Source organism: Pyxicephalus adspersus, chromosome 4 (assembly GCF_032062135.1).
Source record: "Pyxicephalus adspersus chromosome 4, UCB_Pads_2.0, whole genome shotgun sequence".
Lineage (NCBI taxonomy): Eukaryota > Metazoa > Chordata > Amphibia > Anura > Pyxicephalidae > Pyxicephalus > Pyxicephalus adspersus.
In genome coordinates, this window is record NC_092861.1 from 139,241,386 (window position 1) to 139,249,175 (window position 7,790).

At 36.1% G+C, this 7,790-nt stretch overlaps 1 long non-coding RNA gene across 1 annotated transcript; it reads right to left on the reverse strand.

The window, feature by feature from the left end:
* Positions 1-200: 200 nt before the first annotated feature.
* On the reverse strand, positions 201-1,349 carry LOC140330155 (uncharacterized). Its single transcript, XR_011920649.1, has 2 exons — positions 1,135-1,349; positions 201-304 (listed from the first exon to the last, which is right to left on the reverse strand). It is a non-coding gene; the product is annotated as an uncharacterized lncRNA (long non-coding RNA).
* Positions 1,350-7,790: the final 6,441 nt, after the last annotated feature.

Below are 7,790 nucleotides of genomic sequence, written 5' to 3' on the forward strand. Positions count from 1 at the left end.
TTCAGTACAGTTAAGCTTGTTTGCTAAAGGAAAAATGCAATCAATTCCAGCTCAGCATAACATGGAATAATTAACACTTAATAGAAAGGAATCTAAGTAACAATGGTCTGCTTATCTTGTGCTAGGAATCAATAATCCACAAGAGATCGGGAGACTGAAGTTATTAAAGTTGAATTTCAGGCAGGTACACAAGACACACATTACTGGAACTCTGTATTTATTAATAGGTCATTAAATGCAAGCAGTGTACATGAATAGTTGACTTGTTGTTGCTAGATGCAGTCTCTGCACAGCAAAGTCCAGCCTAGAGGAGGAAGAAACAGGACAAGCGGGCTAATCAGCTGTGTTGCAGGGAAAGGAACATGCAGAAAATAGGAGAAATCAGAATGACAGAGATATTAGTTTATAGCGGACCCAAACCCAGAGTTTTTACTTTGCATAAAAGGTAGACAACCCTTTTATTTTAAAGTAAACATTTTGTTTGTTAGTGTTTTTTTTAAGTGCAACACCCTTTTTTTTAAGTTTAAATTTAACTTAATTCACAATCGCCTGGGGGATAAATAATGAATGGGAGCTCAGAGCCTCCAGAGTCACGCATTCCAGGAGGCTCTCGGCAGCTCAGTGCATGCGCAGTGAGATCGCCAAGTTTTTTCCCCATTTACGTCACCCGATTTCGCACCTGCGCAATGCGAGATGGGGTGATGTAGGAAAAAAAAAAACGAAAGAAGAGAACATGGCCATGCCTGGCGCTCCCTCTGTGCCGGGCAAAGACAGATATCGGAACCCAATGGAAGAAAACTTCCGACAGAAAGATTGATCTGCAGGATTGAAGGTATGTGTGTTTTTTTTGTTTTGGGTTAGATTTGGGTTTACTTCCACCTTAACAATGTGTTTATTTTTCCTTTCTGAAACTAGAAAAGAAAATATGGTATTTAGCACAAAGAACACTAACCCACGCCCCTCTTGTCTTACCAGAAAACATTGAACAGGGTGGTCTGAAATACAAATCATTTGGTGGGTATACCAATTCCCTTTAAATGTATTTCATTTGTTTGCCTGGAGGTTACCTTTAAAGTACGCTTTTATCACTGTCACTGAATCAAGGAGCACATTTAAAGCAGAATTAAATCTTACCTGTTCCCATTCACATGCAGGGTGCCACCATCTTCTTTTTTCTTCTTTTCCTGTCAATGATCTTAAGCCATCTGGATTTGTCGAGCCCGGATGACATAACTCCCACACAAGCCCGCAGGAGTTAATTCAAGAAGATGCCAGGATTGCCAAGTATCCTGGCAAGCAAAGCTGACGCTGTGCATGCAGCTCAGCTTTTTGACAGATACCTGGAGCAATCCGGCAGATTAGGAGAAGTATTGCAAAGGGTACATTACTTGTCCCTTTCTGCAATAATTACCTCCCTGATTATGGATTCTTGAAAGTGGAACTCTAGTTCTGCTTTAATAAATTTATTAAACTTTATACACCTTTTGGCAAACTAACAGGTTTATCTCCTTACCATCAGACCAATGCCTCTCATCCTTTGACACTTTTTGCTCCACTGACTAGTCAGATGATAAGGGTCATGGGTCTGGTGATAAGGCTTTGTCTCTGTATGTTAGCTACCAACTAAAAAAGAGGTTTCAGTAGTAGTGCATGCCAGAGAAATGGACGAACCCACAGTGCACACCTGCATCTGATATTGGCTAGCTGTACTTCTGTTTGGAACATCGCTGGTTTGCAATTATTTTAAAATTGTTTTCCTTTCTTTCAACTGGAGTGTTTTTGAGTTTTTAGCTTTCTTTTTATCAAAAGCCAATGACGCAAACATAGTTATGTCTGTCTAATGCTTGTTTTCTGAACTCTTGAATGCAAAGGAATGTTATAAACGAGGCACCAGAATGGAAGACTGAAGCTCCATTAAATTGGAATGTGTTGAGTGTCATCACTATTCACTGCTAAGAGTGCCTCCCGGAATCATTCATTATTGAACAGCCTGTGGGCTCCTGTAAAGCAGTTCACTTCTATTTAGGAAAGGGGGGAGATAAGGTGCCCTATTTCCCTTGCAGATCCTCTAAAGAAGTGGACGCTCATGAAAAATGCATAATTCAGAACCTGAAAAGGATCAATGTAGTCAAGTCATGTACAGTTTTATAGGCATTCACTCTCCAAAGGGAAGGCCATGGGGGAATCTGTTTTTCAAGTCCTCGGTTCACACATTCAGATTTGCTGATAACATTTATAAAAGAGTTTGCAGTATAAAATGACCCTTTAATGCTGATATTACAAAGTTCCTGTCACTTATAAAAGTTTATAAGAAATAAAAACTATACATTAAACTAAATTGATTTTGTGACCTTTTTTATAGAATGGGTTAACAATTCTATTTATTCTGTAACTGTTTTATTTTATTAAAAACACAAAATGTACTATAGTCTCTAAAAACAAAGAATAAGTATTAACATAGCACAATTGTAAACGTATGTTTATTTTTATAACTGTTTAAAATAAAAATACAATAAAATACAAAAATATGATATCATACACAGTGGCGGACATAGCCAACAGTTGGCCCCTGTGCAGAACTTGCTTGGGGGGCCCCTCCCCTTTCCAAATTGCCTTGAGAGCCCTTTGGGGGCACCTGTTGGCTGAGGGAGGTCTGGGGCCCTTGTGCAGCACCATACTTCGCAGCTCCCTATGTCTGTCCTTGATCATACAACTTTTATCCAGAATTGACATTTACTCTAACAAATCAAATTATTAAAATGTGTGACTCTTGGGTGTTCCAAGTTTTAATAGAGCAAGGCAACATTATGACTGCTATTATGTTTTTTTGTTTGTTTCTGTTTGGTTGGGGTTTTTTGGCTTTCTATGTCTCTGCTGGAGAAATTCACCTTTTCTAATTGGTTTCTGCTGTCCCCAAAATAGAAACAGGTGGGTTATATATATTTTTTTTTATATATATACAATATTTAAGCTGTCTTTAGAACATGAGACGATGGGAAACTGGTCAATAAGGACACCTCTTGTGGTGACAACTGTTTTAGAGAGGAATTTTGCTCCTTCTGGGAAAATTTGCTTTCAATGTCAATTGAGACTGCCATACAGGAAATGAAGCAAAATCTCCCAAATAGGAAACATATAGTAAAAAATAAACTACCAGGGAATTTTGCTTTTTTCATACTGTATCTAAAAATTACTGTCAGTACTTGCCTTGCATGTTAACAATCCTCTCTAGCTAAATAGTAGAAATAACAAATGTGTATGTTTCCATTATCAAACAATATATATAAATTAATATTTCTAGTAAAATAATATTATTATAAATAATTATTTATATACACACTAAAAAATAATATTTAACTAGATGAAATTTACTGTCAGAATCAACAAAAAAATTCCGTAAGAAAACTGTAAGTGCAGATCCACTTTATTTACTACTTCCAGACATCTCCTGTATAAGGAAACTAGTTGCAAGCTATGGTCCAGTGTGATTTTTGCCCATTCTTAAACACATACTGTCTTTATATCTTGAAGGTGCAGTGGCCTCCTCTATGCACTGTGATCCCATTCTAGCAGCTTTATGTTCTTGTTTCTGCTGTATATAACTAAAGTATATAACTTGCAGATACCACTTTATAATACAAACCATGAAACAAAATCTATTCTCTATTGTATCTGAATATTTTCCCATGGGGATAAACAAATACCCCTTGTATGCTAGAAATACATTTTGGTTCCAGTTTGCAATTTATAAGAAATGTTTAACAAAACAATAGCCAAAAAAAAGGTTTTGTTTGTTAGTTTAAACCAATTATTGGGATCCAGGGTTATGGTGAATTAATAAACAAATTTAAAGCCCCATAATGTTTTCCCCCTTTGGAGGCAGGGCCCCCCACTGCTTTCCTTGCCATAAAGAAATTTAGGGACAATGGCATTTCAAAAGTATTTACATATCAGCATAATCATCTACTTAACTAGAGCACCACTATCCCATGCAGACTTTGTCCAAAAATATGTTTAAGTATATCATTTTTAATATCAGATGGATTTATTGTGTGTTTATGAAACCTTTACTTTATTTTTTTTAACATTTGGTAAAGTTTAAAACTGCCAGTTATTTTTGTTATATGTGTACCATGGTGAAAACTTTATTCTTATCTCAGGAGTCGAACAGTAAGATAGTGAAAAACTTCCTAAAAAAATTGTCCCAAGTACAAGATTGTCCCTTTCCGGGATGCTAATGTTTTGACAATGTTCAGTAGGACAGGGGACAGCAGGATAGATCCCCCACAATGGAAACACAAACAGCAAATAATTTCTAACAGACAGCAAAACTCTCTCATATTCTATCCAAATTTTGATTCCAATTGCCAATAAAAATATGCTGCAAAAACCTAAATTGGCTAAATTCAAGGCAGCCCAAATCATTTAATCAATCATAATCTTTGGTTACCAGGAATATTTTTTGTATTTCTCAGTATAGTTTTATATTTCTTCCTTTTTCTCCAATAACTACCGGTATACATAAATGGCATCCCTCAAGACAAAGTCTTCAGTATTTCAGGACATCTCAAAGAATAATAAAGCAACTGAAATGATAAGGAGCATGGAAATTCATGCTATAAGACATGAAATCTAACCCATCCTCAAAGTTGTCTTCTCACTTTTGTTTATCTTTTGCCCCCATGGAGTCAATCAGTTATGGTTGGGGTTAAATGGATAACTTTTGTCTTTCTACAAAGGCATAGATGAAAGAAAAGCTCCTTGATTTACTGCCTGATGTGCTTTGAGAAATTAAGCTAGGTGTCATGGCCTTTTAACAAAAAAAATTTGAATATTTTGCATTTTTATTAAATGTTTGTGCCATTTTGTGATGTTGTTCTGTTTGACTTATATTTGACTTATATGAGAAAAAAAGAAAGTGGAGACAAGAGGAGAAAAGATGATACAATTTGGTAGGCTACAATAAAGAAGACTTTTCTAAAGAAAAGTCTTAAAAAAAACTTTATGCACATTGGAACTTTACTGAACACTGAACTTTCAAGTCACTTTTTTTTTCATCAAAGTATTATTTATGGTGCTTTGTGAGCCTAGCATTATCATCTTTAATTCTTTAGGTATATATTCATATGGGCAGATAAATCGAAAACACAATGAAACTGCTCATAATATTGACTTTATCTTGTCAGACACAAATTCATTTGATACATTTTAATAAATTATTATTTTTTTAAATACTTAATAGATGCTCTTGTGTTTCATTGACTGCTTTGTGTGATATTGACTTTCAAATGATGTGAAAACTGAGGAATTCCTTCTAATTAGCCACTGGGTTTGTCATTTTGGCATCTCTATTGACAGCTTTAGTCAATGAGTTGCGCCTTTTTAGAAATTCTGCAAAAGAAAGATCACGGTATGGTGTTCTCACCATATACACAGTCTTCCAGCGACAATAAAGTTGTCCATATGCTGAGATGTTTGGAAGATTGATGGTTGGTTCCTCCTCCTTTTACTCTCTGTGTATATCTACTAATCAGTGTATGTTAAGCTACTGGGTTGACATTTAGGTTAACATATTTTAATGAGGGGGTAGAAATTTCATGCAGCTAAATATTCTGTACTAGTCTTAGGAGCCATGTCAGATGTAATCATTTGATGATAACATTGGTTATTCCACAATTAAAAAATGTGTGATTTATATTGTGAAAATCTATGGCCAGTTAAGAACACATAAGATCTCAATTAGAAGGGAAAATTTTCTTTCATTTAGAAATCCCAGGTCATTGGCCCATGTCACGGAAAAGAAGGTGAACATCCATAGACAAATGGACTGGAAGCAAAGCACAGGGTAACCCAAGTGAAGAGGAAGAATGTTTCCATGCATAATTCCTACATACAAATAATAATAGATTAGTAATTAGATACAATATTTTTGTGGGTTACCTTCCATCAACAATTTTTCATCTTCTACAACATTTTATTGGGATTCAAATCATGGCTTTAACTAGGCCAATCCATAACCTTCCATTTCTGTTTTTAAGCCATTGATTGGTGGATTTGCTAATAATCTATCAATTTAGATCATTATTGTCTTTAAAGATCCAGTTCTGCTTCACAATCTTATCAAGCACACTTTAGTAAATTGCAGAAACCATACCTAATTCAGCTGTAAGCTTCTCGGTAACATAACAACCCCAAAACACAATATTGTCATGCTTCAAAATTGGTATGGGATGTTTCTTCTTAAATACTGTTTTGGTTTGTGTCAGATATCATTACCATTACTGTGGACAATCAATTTCCTAAATTATCAGCCTATGACACATTATTTTAGAAGACATGGTCTTTGCCTATTTGTTACATTTCAAACTAAAGTCTTGCTCTAAATTTTCTTTTGAACAGCCAAAAATTTTACCTGTCGTACCTCCCATGCAGTTTTTTTGGAGCAATGTCCTTCTAATTGTAGATGTATATACTTCCACACAAAGTGTTGCAAGAGTTACCATTAGATGGTAAGCTTTTGGCCTGAATTTGCTGCTTCAGCCAGTCCTTATCTTATTATGGGAAGTTTAAAACCCACTCCACTCAAATCAAATGCCATCTCTGTATCAAGAGAGGCCACAATTCTCCCATCCATGTTACTGTGCATAACATGAATGTTGATTAAAAAAAAAATCTTAGATATATATACCTGTGGAGGAGTAAAGAGGGTTCCTTATTTGGTAGTGAAGCTATTTTTAAGGTGAATTTGACCAGGTCTAAGACAGTCCCAAAATCCTTGTGTTAAATAAAGAACTCTGGAGAGTTCCAAGGGTTTTTTTTTCCTTTATAAAACCCCTTGGGTTCTAGGATCAGACTCAATATAGGGGCTGCATTTATCACACAACACTAACCCCTATCCAATTATCAAATAAAAGAACCCTAAATATCCATTGAGTTTCTAGTATTTGAAATTTAAATGTCTGGGGTAGAGCATTACATGGAAAGGGGGTGGAATTGAACTTAAGAAGCAGTCAAGGAAGGATGTATCATATGGGCCATGTGCCAAGGAACCTCTGTTGATCTAGATCTATTCTCTAATCCATTCTTACTCAATCTTTTAAACTCTCGGGAACTCTTGAAATAACTTCCAGTTCTTCTGGGAACCACTGCTATACTTGTTATATCCATGGCTCACAGTATATTAGTGTGATGGTCAGTGGAAATAATGCCTCTTACATTGCTGGCCATTTGGAAGAATGTCACCCTTAAAGATAGCCAAAAAGATCATTGGAGTCACCTAAACTGACTTGAAGGGCACAAATTGCTCAGTGCTCAAGGAACCTCTAGCAACCTCTGGAGGAATTCTAGGGTTCCACAGAATCCTGGTGGAGAAACACAACACTAATCTAAATCTGGAGCTATTTGCAGGTACTCCAAGGTGCCCGCTCATTGGTGATTCTAGTCTTTGCACAATTGCTACCTTCTACATTTTTAGACCAGGTTAGGTTCATTTTAAAACTACATGCATCAATGGTATGCTGGGTCCTGCATCTTCTAACCTGCGTGCTAGGACAAAAACACTGGCATTTGTTCATATTTCTGCTGAAATTACAGTATAACTGCTATCATGATGAGCTATCAGCACCTTTGTTGGGTTTTCTGTATGAGATTGGTCTGGAGCCAGGGCGATTGGATCAGACAGGCAGGTGCAACACTGTGAATAGGCCATTGTGAATAACATAAATAATGCCTTTTGGATCTGGCTTGAGAAATACTATTTTGTTTCTTTACACTGATCAACTGAGCTGTTT